Genomic DNA, 14,459 nt, shown 5'->3' with positions numbered 1-14,459 from the left:
CTCTAAAGAGTTGGGTTTGTATAGAAGGATAAAGCCCAGGAAATTGACATGTCTATTCAAATTTATTTATGCTTCCTTTTAATCCCCTTAAATAATGGAGTGGCATTTATCTGATCAGGAACTTGTCATGATTTCCTTTCTTAGAAGATTTTGTAGATGACAGTTTTTTTAAAATTTCTAATGCTATGTTCTAAATAGTTTTAAATAAACTGATTGAATCCACATTATGTTTAACTTCAGAAGGCATCATTTATAAGATTATATTTAAGAGTTAACTATTATAAATTATTTTGATGAATTATGGTACTATATACATTTACAATAAAGGATCCTTTTAATAATCTAGGATTTTTTGTCTTCTCTTTCATTTTGTATTGGGGTCTCTGGTCTGAGTTATCCTATGTATGTGATACATGGTAAGAAATGCACAGGGATTTGGCTGATGAACCAATAATAGGTAGGTAGCAGCCCTAAACTTAGGGATGTTTGTTTCTTAGCTTGAACTGTGTGAGTCTGAAGCTGAAGTTATGTGAATTTGAATAAAGTTACCTGTGAAACACCCGGGTAGAGCTGTTAAATAGGTGTTAAAGTTATTTGGATATAGAGATCAGGATTTCAGAAGATACATTTCAGTTAGAGAAACAAATTTAGGAATCATCTGTATATACTGTAAATGTCCTAATATAAAGTGAGTTTTTTCCCCACCAAAATTACATCTCAGAGGAGACATAGTCTCATAGGGTATTTTCTCAGTTATTTTATCTGGACACACAAAGCAGTTTAAGTACCAATTTGAAACATGCTGGAGAATGATATATTGTTCGTTATTTATAGTAAACATTTTGTCTGTCATTTAACTTTAAAGACCAGATGGTGGTACATATAGGATACAAAAAGCAAGATGACAGATTTAAATATGACAAAATCACATAAAATGTAAATGGGTGCAGTTGACCCTAACTTGTGTCCGCACAGCCTCACCAAGTGTTGTCAGATGACCTGCGTGAGGGCCCTCAACTCTTGGAGATTGGCCAGGATGGCCAAGTAGAAAGACACTGAACTCACCTGCTCTAATGGGCACACCAAAATTACAACTATGTGCAGAACCACCATTGATGATAAAGACCAGGACTTACCAACCAGAAAAGAGCTACTACAACCACACAACGGGACAGGTAGGAGAGATGGAGTCGCCATGGTAGTCAAGTCCCATACCCCGGGTGTGTGACCCACAAACGGGAGAATAACTAACTACAGTTGTAAAGGTCCTACGAAAGGAGTGTGAAGGGTCCAAACCTCACGTTGAGCTCCCCAGCCCGGGGGGGGGTCTCACACTGGGAAGACAAGCTCCAAGAGAGTAGTTGGCTTAAAGGCCAGGGGGGACACAGCCCCACTCACCAACAGACAGGCTGCCTTAAGACCCCCTGTGCTTCTGGCTGCCCCTGGACATGGCCCTGCCCACCAGAGGGCCCAGGACTTGGCCCCAACACCAGTGTGCAGGCACTAGACCCAGGACCCCCAGGAGCCTCCAGTCAAAGACCCTGGGCCCCAGTGCCTCCTGTCAACAGGCCTGCTCTAGCCTCAGAACCAGCCTCATCCACCAGCCAAGAAGAAAGAAAACCAAAGCCCTGCAGCCTGCAGACCCAGTCCACCTACTAGCAGGTTAGATCCTGACCTGGGACTAGCTGGGCCCTGGCCCTGCCCACTAGCAGGCCAACATAAGTTTCAGGACATCCTGGACCCTGCAGCCAACTGTCAGGAACTGGCCCTACCCATTAGCAATCTGATACCAGCTTTGGGACTCCTGGGCCCTGGAACCAGACTTCAGGACCTTGCTCTGTCCACCAGTAGGCTGGCACTAACCCCAGGGCCTGGCTTCACCCACTTGTGGGCAGGGAGCAGCCCCAGGGGGTCTGCAGCCAGACACCTCGTGACTCAGCCCTGTTAACGAGCAGCCTCTGCACAAGGCAGGGCCAAGCCTACTAGACTGCCCACAGTAGTCAGCCCACCACAACAGAAGGACCCACACAGCCCTCATAGGGGGAAGCCCTAAGGAATACAGCGCTGGTGAGGAGAGGGGCGTGTGCTGCTCGCATAGGATATCTCCTACAAAAGGCTCCTTCACCAAGACTGGGAGATGTAACCAACCTACAAGATACATACAAATAGGACATTAGGCAAAAGGAGGTGACAGAGGAACATGTTCCCAACAGAGCACCAAGAAGAACTAAGTGACGTGGAGACAGGTGACCTACCCAAAAAGAGCTGAGGGTAGTGGTCGTAAAGATGATCAAGGAGCTTGGAGAAGAATGGGTGCCCAGAGCAAGAAGCTAGAAGCTTTTAACAAGGAGGAAATATAAAGAGGAATTCAATGACTGAAGTGCAAAGTGCACTAGAAGGAATCAATAGTAGACTGAATGGGGCTGCCCTGGGGGCGCAGTGGTTGGGAGTCGAGTCCACCTGCCAATGCAGGGACGCGGGTTCGTGCCCCGGTCTGGGAAGATCCCACATGCCGCGGAGCGGCTGGGCCCGTGAGCCATGGCCGCTGAGCCTGCACGTCCGGAGCCTGTGCTCCGCAATGGGAGAGGCCACAATGGTGGGAGGCCCCCGTACCGCAAAAAAAAAAAACAAAAGCAAAAAACAACAACAACGACAACAAAAAATAGACTAAATGATACAGAGGAACAATGAGCTGGAAGACAGTGGTGGAAATCACTGGTGCTGAACAGAAAAAAAGAATGAAAAGAAATGAGGACAGTTTGAGGGACCTCTTGGGCATCAACAAATGCACTAATACATTATAGGGGTTCCAGAAGGAGAAAAGAGAGAGAGGCGCTGAGAACATATTTGAAGACACAATAGCCAAAAACTTGCCTAACTTGGGAAAGGAAACAGATATCTCAGTCCAGGAAGCTCAGAGAATCCCATACAGGATTAACCCAAGGAGGAATACACCAAGACACATTGTAATTGAGATGGCAGAAATTAAAGAGAAAATATTTAAAGCAGCAAGGGAAAAGCAACCAGTTACTTCCAAGGGAACTCCCATAATATCAGCTGAATTTTCAGCAGAAACACTGCAGGCCAGAAGGGAGAGGCATGGTATACTTAAAGTGATAAAAGGGGAAAACCTACAACCAACAATACTCTACCCAACAAGGCTCTCATTCAGATTTGATGGAGAAATCAGAAAGTTTTACAGAGAAGCAGAAGCTGAAAGAGTTCAGCACCACCAAACCAGCTTTACAAGAAATGTTAAAGGAACTTTTCTAAGCGGAAAAGGAAAAGCCACAGCTAGAAACATGAAAATTATGAAACGAAACAGCTCATCAGTGAAGGCAAAGATAAAGGTAGGAAATTATCCATGTACAAAGTTAGGGTTAAAAGACAAAAGTCATAAAATCATTCATATCCACAATAAGCAGTTAAGGAATACACAAAGTAAATAATTAGGTGCAGAATACGACATCAAAAACAGTAATCATGAGGGGAAGGGAGTACAAATGCAGGATTGTTAAAATGTGTTTGAAATGAAGAGATCAGTAACTGAAAACATACATATATACATACATACATACATACATACTCGTATATACACACATCTCATGGTAACAACAAACCAAAAATCTATAATAGATACACAAAAAGGGAAACCAAAAGTAACACTAAAGATAGCCATCAAATCACAAGAGAAAAACAAAAGAAGAAAAAAGACCTACAAAAACAGTATGACAATAAGAACGTACATATTAATGATTACTTTAAATGTAAATGGACTAAATGTTTCAATCAAAAGACACAGAGTGGTTGAATGGATACAAAAACAAGACCTCTACATATGCTGCCTATAAGAGACTAACTTCAGATCTAAGGACACTCACAGACTGAAAGTGAGGGAACGGAAAAATGTATTCATGCAAATGGAAGTCAAAGACAGAGTAGCACTACTTACATCAGACAAAATAGACTTTAAAACAAAGACAAGAGACAAGGAAGGACATTACATAATGATCAAGGGTTCAGTTCAATAAGATGATTTAACAATTGTAAACATATATGCACCCAACATAGGGGCATCTAAATACATAATAGCAAATATTAACAGATGTAAAGGGGAAAATCAACAGTAACACAATAGTAGGGGACTTTAACACCCCACTTATATCAATATACAGATAATCCAAACAAAAATCAATAAGGAAACACTGGCCTTAAATGACAGATCAGATGGACTTAACAGATTTATATAGAACATTCCATCCAGAAGCAGCAGAATACACATTCTTTCTTTCAAGTGCATGTGGGAACTTTCTCCAGGATAGATCACATGCTAGGCCACAAACCAAGCCTTGGTAAATTTAAGAATGAAACCATGTCAGGCATCTTTTCCAACCACAACAGTATGAGTCTAGAAATCAACTACAAGAAAAGAACCCTGCAAAAAACAAAAACATGTGGAGGCTAAATAATAAACTACTAAATAATCACTGGATCTATGAAAAAAACAAAGAGGAAATTAAAAATACCCAAAGGCAAATGAAAACCCAATGATCCAAAATCTATGGGATGCAGCAAAAGCAGTTCTAAGAAGGAAGTTTATAGCTATACGAGCTTACCCTCGGGAAACGAGAAAAATCTCAAACAACCTAACCTTACACTTAAAGGAAACAGAAAAAGAATAATGAAACCCAACATTAGTAGAAGGAAAGAAAGATCAGAGCAGAAATAAATGAAGTAGAGACTAAAAAAAAAACAGAAAAGATAAATGAAACTAAGGTTGGTTCTTTGAAAAGATAACAAAACTGATAAACCTTTAGCCAGACTCATCAAGAAAAAAATATGGACTTCCCTGGTGGCGCAGTGGTTAAGAATCCGCCTGCCAATGCAGGGGACATGGGTTCAAGCCCTGGGCCGGGAAGATCCCACATGCCACGGAGCAACTAAGCCCGTGCACCACAACTACTGAGCCTGTGCTCTAGAGCCCGTGAGCCACAACTACTGAAGCCCTTGCGCCTAGAGCCCGTGCTCTGCAATGAGAAGCCACCACAATGAGAAGTTCATGCACCGCAATGAGAAGTTCACGCACCGCAAAGAAGAGTAGCCCCCGCTCGCCGCAACTAGAGAAAGCCCGCGTGCAGCAACGAAGACCCAATGTAGCCATAAATTAATTAATTAAAAAAATAACAGTATACTAAGAGGATCAAACACCATGATGAAGTGGGATATATCTCAAGGATGCAAGGATTTTTCGGTATTTACAAATCAAAGCAAAATCATTACCACCTGAACTATTCCTCTCAACACTCGCATTATCACCTAAATGATACCCCCACCGCCATCCATGGAAAAATTATCTTCCATGAAACCAGTCCCTGGTGCCAAAAAGGTTGGGGACCACTGCTGTACACTGTTGGTAAGGACACAAATTGGTGCAGCCACTATGGATCTTCCCCAAAAAACTAAAAATAGAGTTGCCATATGATCCAGCCACCCCACTCCTGGGTATGTATCTGAAGAAGACAGTAATTTGAAAAAATACATGCACCCCAATGTTCATAGCAGCATTATATACCATAGTCAAGATATGCACACAACCTAAGTGTCCACCAGCAGGTGAATGGATAAAGATGTGTGTACACACACACACAGTCACACACCCACAATGGAATACTATTCAGCCACAAAAAAGAAAGAAATTTTGCCATCGGTAACAATATGGATGTACTTGGAGGGTATTATGCTAAATGAAATAAGTCAGAGAAAGACAAATACTCTGATATCACTTATATGTGGAATCTAAAAAATAAAACTAGTGAATAGAACAAAAAAGAAACAGACTCACAGATACAGAGAACAAGCTAGTGGTTGCCAGTGGGGAGAGGGAGCAGGGAGGGGAGGGGCAAGGCAGGGTTAGGGGGTGAAGAGGTACAAACTACTATGTATAAAATAAGCTACAAGGATATACTGTACAACACAGGGAATATAGCCAATATTTTATAATTGTAAATGGAGTATAACCTTTAAAAATTGTGAATCACTATGTTGTACAACTGAACCTTATATAACACTGTACATCAACTATACCTCAATAAAAAATAATTTTTTGTTTTTGTAACTGGGTCTAAGTGCCCCCAGTTAGAAGGCAGAGATGGTTAGATTGGATAAAAATGCAAGATCCAACTATATGAAACTCACTTTGAAGATGACAACACAAGTGAATTAAAAAGGAAAGGATGGGAAAATATGTATATGCCTGTTCAACACCAATTGGAAGACACCTAGAGTGGCTATATTAATATTAGACAAAGGAGATTTCAGAGCCAAGAATATTCCTAGGGATAAAGAGAGTTGTTTCATAATGATAAAGGTGTCAATTCATTTGAGGAAATAATGTCTAGCATTTATATACGTAATAACACAACTTCAAAATATCAACATACATCATCAAACAAGTGGATGAAACAGTAGGATATGGAAAACTTGAACAGTACTATTAACCAACTTGACATAGAATACTCATTCTTTTCGAGTACATATGAAATATTTACCAACAGAGATCATATTCCAGGATACTAAAGAAATCTCCATAAACTTTTTATACAGACTTATACAAATTCACCTCATGCAAATTATATTAGCAATCAATAACAAGAATAACAGTAATAGAAATCAAGAATAAAAACATACCTGGGGGAATTCTCTGGTGGTCCAGTGGTTAGGACTCTGCGCTTTCACTGCTGAGGGCCTGGGTTCAATCCCTGGTTGGGGAACTGAGATCCCGCAAGCCGCGCGGTGCGGCAATCAATCAATCAGTCAATAAAAAATACCTGGAAAATCTTCAAATATTTGAAAATCAACCGAGAACGTACTTCCCAATACTCCGTGGGTCAAAGGAGAAATCAAAGGGCTATTTTCAGCTGCCTGAAGATGAAAACACAACATACCAAAGACTGTAGGATGTAGCTAACTCAGTACTTGGAAACGTTACAAACTAAGCTGTATTAGAAAAGAATAGAAGTTTAAAATCAATGACAAGCTTCCACTTTAAAGTAGGAAAAGAAGAGCAAGTTAGAAGAGCAGAGAAGCAGAGGAAATATTAAATATTAGGATGGAAATGAATGAGAGAGAAAATAAAAAATTAATGCAACCAAAAGCTGGATCAAGAATATTAATCAGACTGTTAGAACCCTAGTCAAAAAAAAGAGAAATTACCAACATCAGTAGCGAGAGTGGCAACTTCACTAGAGATTCTACAGATGTTAAAAAAGATAAAAGCAACAGGAACTCATTCATTGCTTGTGGGAACACAAAAGGGTGCAGCCACTTTGGAAGAGAGTTTGGCAGTTTCTTGCAAAACCAAATATACTCTTATCATATGATCAAAAACCTGCACACAAATGTCTACAGCAGCTTTATCTGTAATTGCCAAAACTTGGAAGCAACTCAGATGTCCTTCAGTAGGTGAACGGATAAATAAACTGTGATACACCTAGATAATGGAATATTTAGTGCTGAAAAGAAATGAGCTATCAAGCCACAGAAAAAAACATGGACAAATCTTAAATGTGTATTACACAGAAAGAAGCCGCCTGAAAAATCTACGTATTTTTCCAACCCTGTGTCATTCTGGAAAAAGGAAAACCATGGAGACAGTAAAATATCACTCGCTGCCAGTGGTAGGGTGGGGGGAGAAAGATGAATAGGCAGAGCACAGAGGATTCTTCAGGCAGTGAATCTCCTGTATATGATACCGTAATGGTAGTTAAAACCCACAGAAGGCACCAAACCAAGAGTGAACTGTAATGTCAGCTACGGGCTTCGGGTGACAGTGATGTGTCAGGGCAGGTTAACGAGCTCTAACAAAGACCCCGCTCTGGTGCAGGGGTGTTGGTGGGGAAGCTGTGTGCTCTACAGTTCCTGCCCGATTCTGCCGTGAACCTAAAATTGCTGTAACAAATAAACTGTATTTTATAAATGAGTAAGGGCTTATTAGGAACCACATTTCTGCCAATAAATTTGGTATCTTAAATGAAAATGAATTCCTTGGAAGAAACAAATTTCCCAATTTCTTTGAAAAAGAAATAGATACCCTGACTGTCCCTACACCTGTTAAATAAATTGAATTTGTAGTTTAAAAACCTTTCCACAAAGAAAACTGCAGGCACAGATGGTTTCACTGATGAATTTTATCAAACACTGGAGGAAAAAATTGTGTCAGTAATACACAACCTTTTCTGGAAAACTTCTATGAAATTTTGACGTTATGAGCAAGCCTTAACTATTCATCTTAAAAGCAGTACACCAGGAAATCATAGGCCAGTGTCCTCCATGAATATGGAATTAAAATTCCCTTACAAAATATTGGCAAATCACATCCAGTATACGTAAGAAGGATGGTACATTATGAACAAGTGGGTTTTATCCCAGGAATGCAAAAGCTGCTTTAAGATTAGAGAATCAGTGTTAATTATTATTTAATAATACAAGAGAAAAGGCTTAGGATCTTGCAGGAAAATCAGAATTCAATACCCACTAACAGTAAAAACTCAGCAAACTAGAAAGGAAGGAAAATTCCTCAACCTGATAAAGGGCATTTATGGAGAACTATGGGTAGAGTATCATTAAAAACAAACAAACAAAAAACTGGTTTAGGAACAAGGTAAGGATGCCCGTACTTACTACTTACATTCAACATTTGTAGTGAAAGCCTTGGCCACTGCTATAGGTGACAAAAAGCAATAAAAGGCATGTACATTGGAAAGGAAGACGTAAAACTGTTGACCTGCAGACTATGACCAAGTGTGTAGAAAATCACAGGGCGTTTTCAAAAATACTACTAGATAGAGTAAAGGTGTTTATCAGGATCACAAGATAAAAGGTCAACATAAAAATGAATTGTGGGAATTCCCTGGCGGTCCAGTGGTTGGGACTCTCTCACTGCCAAGGGCCCGGGTTCGATTCCTGATCGGGGAACGAAGATTCTCAAAAGCCGTGTGGCCAAAAAAATAAAAATAAAAAGACCCCACAAACTCATTAAAAAAAATAATAAAAATGAACTGTACCTCTAAATAGTAGCAACAAACAGTTCAAAATAAAAAACAATGGGATTGTAACTGCAATTTACAATAGCATCAAAAATATGAAAACTTAATTTTAAGATTTGTGCAATGAGAAATACAAAACACTGCTGAGAGAAATTAAAGAAAACCTAAACAGATGGAGAACTATGCTATATTCGTGAATTAGAAAACTCAATATTGTTAGGATGTTAATTCTCTATAATTTGACCTACAGATTTAATACTATACTCCATCAAAATCCCAGTAGACTTTCTGTAGAAGGTGACAATCTAATTTTCAAATTTAGATTTATATGGAAACGCACAGGACTAAGAGTGGCCAAAGTAATTTTGTAAAGAAAAAAGTTGGAGCATGTGCACCAATTCAAGATGGACCATAATAATGACTTACAGATAAAGAATTGATTGGTGGAACAAAAATAGACCCACACATATATGGGTAATTGATTTTCAGCAAAGGAACCAAAACCCACTGGGGAAAAATAATCTTTACAACAAATGGTGCTGGAAGAATTTTATATCCCTATGGACAGAAATGAACCTTGACCCCTACCTTATACCACACACAAAAATTACTTCAAGATGGTCATGGATCTGAATAGAAAAAAGAAAACTATACAGCTTTTAGAGGAAAACAAAGAATACCTTCACAACTTTAAGGGAGACAAAGATTACTCACTGGAAGAAATAGCCGTCAAAGATGAATGAATTGGACTCTTCATCAAAATTCAAAGCTTCTGCTCGAGACACCATTGAGAAAACAAAAAGGTAAACCACAGACTAGTACCCAGTGTATAAAGTGCTTCAAATTCAATTAATTTAAACCAATTTTCAAAATGGACAAAATACTTGAATAGACGCTTCACCAAAGATGTAGAAAATGGCTCAGCCTGTGAAAAGGTGTTAAATGTCACAGTTATCAGGGAAATGCAAAGTAAAGCCACAATCAGATACCACTTTATACCCATTAAAAGGGCTAAAAGACTGATGTGGGTTCTGAGGAGATGGCAGAGAAGCTGCTGCAGTACAGCTTTCAGATGTTCCCCCAGTCGATACCCACGTACAGTTAGAGCAGCTACACGGCCAAACCGAAGACCCGAGGATAACGTCTTCAAACTAACGAGGTGACAAGGTAGCCTCACCATTTCTAAAATAAAGTGGGTAGGGAAACAAACTAACAGCTGTAAGCCCTGTGTGTTATTGCCACGCACATGACAGAAAGCAAAAGGAAGCAGCAACAGAGCACCTGGTGGATCCCAGCATGAAAGAGCCCGAAATCGGGAACAGGTATCAGCTGGAAACATGGTGGTGAGTCTGAGTGCAGCAGCTAAGCCGGGAGCAGCGCAGGGGGCCCACGTGCCCCAGTGCCTCTGAACTCTGGAAACTTCCCGCCAGGGCTTCTTTCCAGGTCAGGGCCCCAGACTGGGGAGAAACTGCTGGGAGTAGAATACAAATTGTGCAGGAGAGGTCCAACGGAGAAAAAGGAAAGCTCAAGCGTGGCTGCGGAGGCGGCGGCCAGGCACTCCTGGCAGCCGCTACCACGCTGTTCACGCACGCAGTGAAAGACACCTTTGTCGTTCTCATCATCCACGTTATTCCAAGGCTTTCAGGAGATGTCTGCCGGAAATGGGGACAGAGACCAAAATTGCATTGATTATAAATCACAGTAGCGCAGTTTACCCGCCCTGTCTTCGAGCGTGGATCCCCAGTAGCAAAACCACCATAGAAGCCAAAAGGCACTGGCACATTACTGGATCATTCAGTCCTTAGGAACCATCCGGTCTGTCATCATATCATATGAGAATCTCCCAGGGTGAGGCCACTCGGGTTTGCAGGCTTCTACTATTCAGTCCAGTCAGGTTCCAAAAGTAGGAGTGGTCCCAGCCGTATATGGCTTCCCCCTTTGAGGCATCTGGTGCCATCTCTCAAGGTGCTAATGAAATGTTAGATTCCCATCACATAACCCTTTATTCATTCCTTTACCCTCGGTGGCTGTTTTCCCTTGTTGTCATTTATACCCAAACTTTTCCCACCTTTAGAAGGGACGGACATTCGGTTGGGTCACTGTGCTGGTCTACACTGCAGGAAGCAATCCTAGTCTGGGAGATCCTTGCCCCTCAGTCCACTCGCATTCAGAGAGGGTCCAGTTACCCAGTGTGCAGAATGCGCGGGCTGTGGCTTCAGCACCAGGCAGTGAAGCTGCTTTCAGTGTGAGCCCCCGTCTTGCCAGATGGGGGTGAAGGCTCATCCTGTCCCTTCAGGCCCTTTAGGAATTCTGACATAAAGGATACAACAAAGACAAAGACAAAAAGCATAGTTAGAAAACATCCCTGTTGACAGTCTTTGTACTTGCAGCCCCGGTCCTATGACCACTGCATCAAGTAGGGGAAGCTGAGGTGACGTGGGGAAGAAAGAAGGAAAGCACACCAGGAAGACAGGCTCCCAGAAGCAATCAAAACTGTAACACTCGTTCAAAACAAACTAGAAGACGTAAGTCGTGTGAAATGACAACAAAAAGCAGAATCTGAAAACTCACAAATGACAGGACTCAAGCAAAAATTTGAAATTAAAAGAAATAATTTCAGAAATGAAGAATAAAAGGAACACTGCAGGGGCGAAGAAATATGGTAAATAATGCCTTTAAAGAAAATAGAATTTGATGAGAAGGAAAACATTTGATCAAAAAGAAATGAGAAAATTACTGCATCTGTGGGGTCTGGGCTTGTCCTCCTGGGGTAAACAACTAGAAAAGTAGGAAAAGATACAGAATACGACTCTTTTCAAACACGGGGTCACAGGACTGCAGGACAGTATCCAGAGAACAAGGTGAGCCTCGCCTCACCCCAGCTTTCCACCCTGAAGTGAGACCCATAACAGCTCAGGGAGGCCAATGGGGCCAGAATTTGCAGCACAGAACGTAGGGCCGGAGGGAGCACACAGAGAAAGGGTCTCTGTTTTGAGTCTGGCCACATCACTGTTCACAGGTCATCGTGACCCCATGAGGCTGAGCAGAGAACATGTTCCAAGGAAAGAACGAGTCCTGGGAAGCTATGAACTGAACCACTTCCAGAGATCACAGCAGCCAAGACAGGCGCTGAGTAACAAGCGCATCCGTACGTTCCCCCAAAGGGCCAGGCCTCGGCAGTGAGGCCTAGTTAAGGCTCATCCTAAGAACGCTTGGAGAGCAGCTTCAAAAGGAGGGACCAACGCTCAAGCAGCTTAACTGCTACCAGAATGAGAACACAGCACCATCCAGCCTTCAACGTGAAAGCACAGACTGTGGAATCCAGTAAAAATTACTAGATGTGGAAAAGGCAAGAAAATGCGACCTGTGTCAGCAGGAGAAAAAAGATCAGTTAACTAAAGAGACCCAGAAATGAAAGAGATCACAAAATTAGCATTCAACGGTTATTAAAAGTAGCTCTTATAAAAATGTGCTGAAAGTTTTAAAGGAAAACTTGAACATAATGAGGAATGAAACAGTCAAATCAGAACTGTCAAGGTCATGAAAAGCAAGGCCAACCTGAGACACTGTCACCAGAGGGGACCAAAAAGACAGGACACAGTGACCGAATGCAGTGTGGTGGCCTGGATGGGATCCTGGAACAGAAAAAGGACATGGCTGAAAACACTGGTGAAATCTGAACAACATATGTAGTTCACTTAATAGGAACGCGCCAAGGTTAATCTCTTCGTGTCGACAAAAAGAATGTTCTGTAAAATATTAACATTAGGGGAGACGGGACAAGGGGTATTTGGGAACTCTCCGTATTATCTTTGCAACTTTTCTGTAAATCTAAAATTAACCCCAAATAAAACATTTATTTAGAAGTCCAGTAAATTGCTATAATGCAGTTTACTTGAGGTACATACCTGTAGATGTCCATCACAGCATTATTCATGAGGAAACATTGTCAACTACCTAAACATCTTCTAGTTTTGTTTTTTTGTTTGTTGTTCCCCCTCCCTCCTTTTGTTTTTAAGGATAAACACGGATATTTTATACATGTGTGTGTCTGTGGGTGAGTGTGCTTGAATACACATAAAATATTTCTGGATGGATCTGCAGGAAAACAGTAGCAGTGGTTTCCAGTGGGTGGGGAAATTGGCTGAGAGACACGGCATAGAGGAGACCTAGCTTTTATTATGTGCTTTCTGGTACGTTTTGAATTTTCACCACGTGCAAATACTACTTAGAATAAAGGTCTAAATAATTTTGTAAACGTTCTCTTGCTTAAAAATACTGAAAACCACTGAGCTACATGATCTCTAGGTCTGACATTTAGTGATTCTGTTATCCCAATACAAACGTTTTTTATTAAATAAAAATAAGGGTATTTTAATTACAAAACGTCAGATATTTTTACACAGGTATTAATCTACACCGTCAAGAGTAATGTATCACTTTGTTTCAGAAATTGACCACCTCTGTTCCTCTGTCAGCTGGGTTCCAGGAGCTGGAAGCCCCTCTCTGGGATGGAGGGGCTGCTGGGGGCAGGGGGGGTGGCAGCGAGCACGCTGCGCCTGTGCCGGGCGGGCGGGGGTCAGCTGGGCCCCAGTGGAAGCTGGGGGTGGGGAGGGAGAGGTGAGGAACCCACACACCTGCTCTTCTTTCTTCTCCTTTGGCCTGAAAGTGCCAGTCCCTGCCCTCAGAGACTGATCTCAGCTGTTGAGACTGTCAAGTAAAAACTAATGCTCTACGTGTATGCGGCACGCACGGGGGCAGGGAGGGCTTCCTGGGGGAGCGGTCTAGGCGGACCGCACAGAGGCCTGAACACACGTGTCCGGGGCAGGAGGTGGCAGGTCGCTTTGTCCTGCAAGTGAAGGGGCTTCGGGCCAGGCTGCGGGGAGAGGCCCCAAAGGACAGCTAGATGGTTGGCACCTCTTGGTGCCCCCTGGGGCAGGGGGAGAACTGCCACCTCCAGGGTTAGGGAAATCCAGGCGGACCGGCTCTCGGGAAGAAGCCAAACACCGAGTCTTGCAAGTGCAGCTTTTCTGGCCGCAGGAGAAGCTGCTGTAATAGCGACAGGGCTGCCAACCCTCCCTGGCTTCAGAGCGAAGGAGGAAGATGCTTGGGAAGTTGTCACCGCGTGGAGGAGGGGGAGGTTTGGACGGGGCTGCAGAGGGCAAGCCGGCTGAGGACAGAGGCCTGGGAGCGCCGCGTGGCCAGCGGCGGCGGGATGGGGGTGGGGGAGCAGAGGGCCAGCGGGTGCCGCGCCTGCTGGGACTTTCATGGAGCAAAGCAGGTGACAGTCGTAGCCAAAGAAACACAGGGGAGACACTCTTCCCACCTCAGTGGCTGTGATAAGAACCGGGTTAAAAGAACTTCTGGGGCCAGAAGGAAGTCTTCAAATACGCGAACCCTGACCTGCAGGGAGAG

This window comes from Lipotes vexillifer, unplaced genomic scaffold, assembly GCF_000442215.2.
Source record: "Lipotes vexillifer unplaced genomic scaffold, Lipotes_vexillifer_v1.1 scaffold472, whole genome shotgun sequence".
Taxonomy (NCBI): domain Eukaryota; kingdom Metazoa; phylum Chordata; class Mammalia; order Artiodactyla; family Lipotidae; genus Lipotes; species Lipotes vexillifer.
This window is presented reverse-complemented; position numbering follows the sequence as displayed.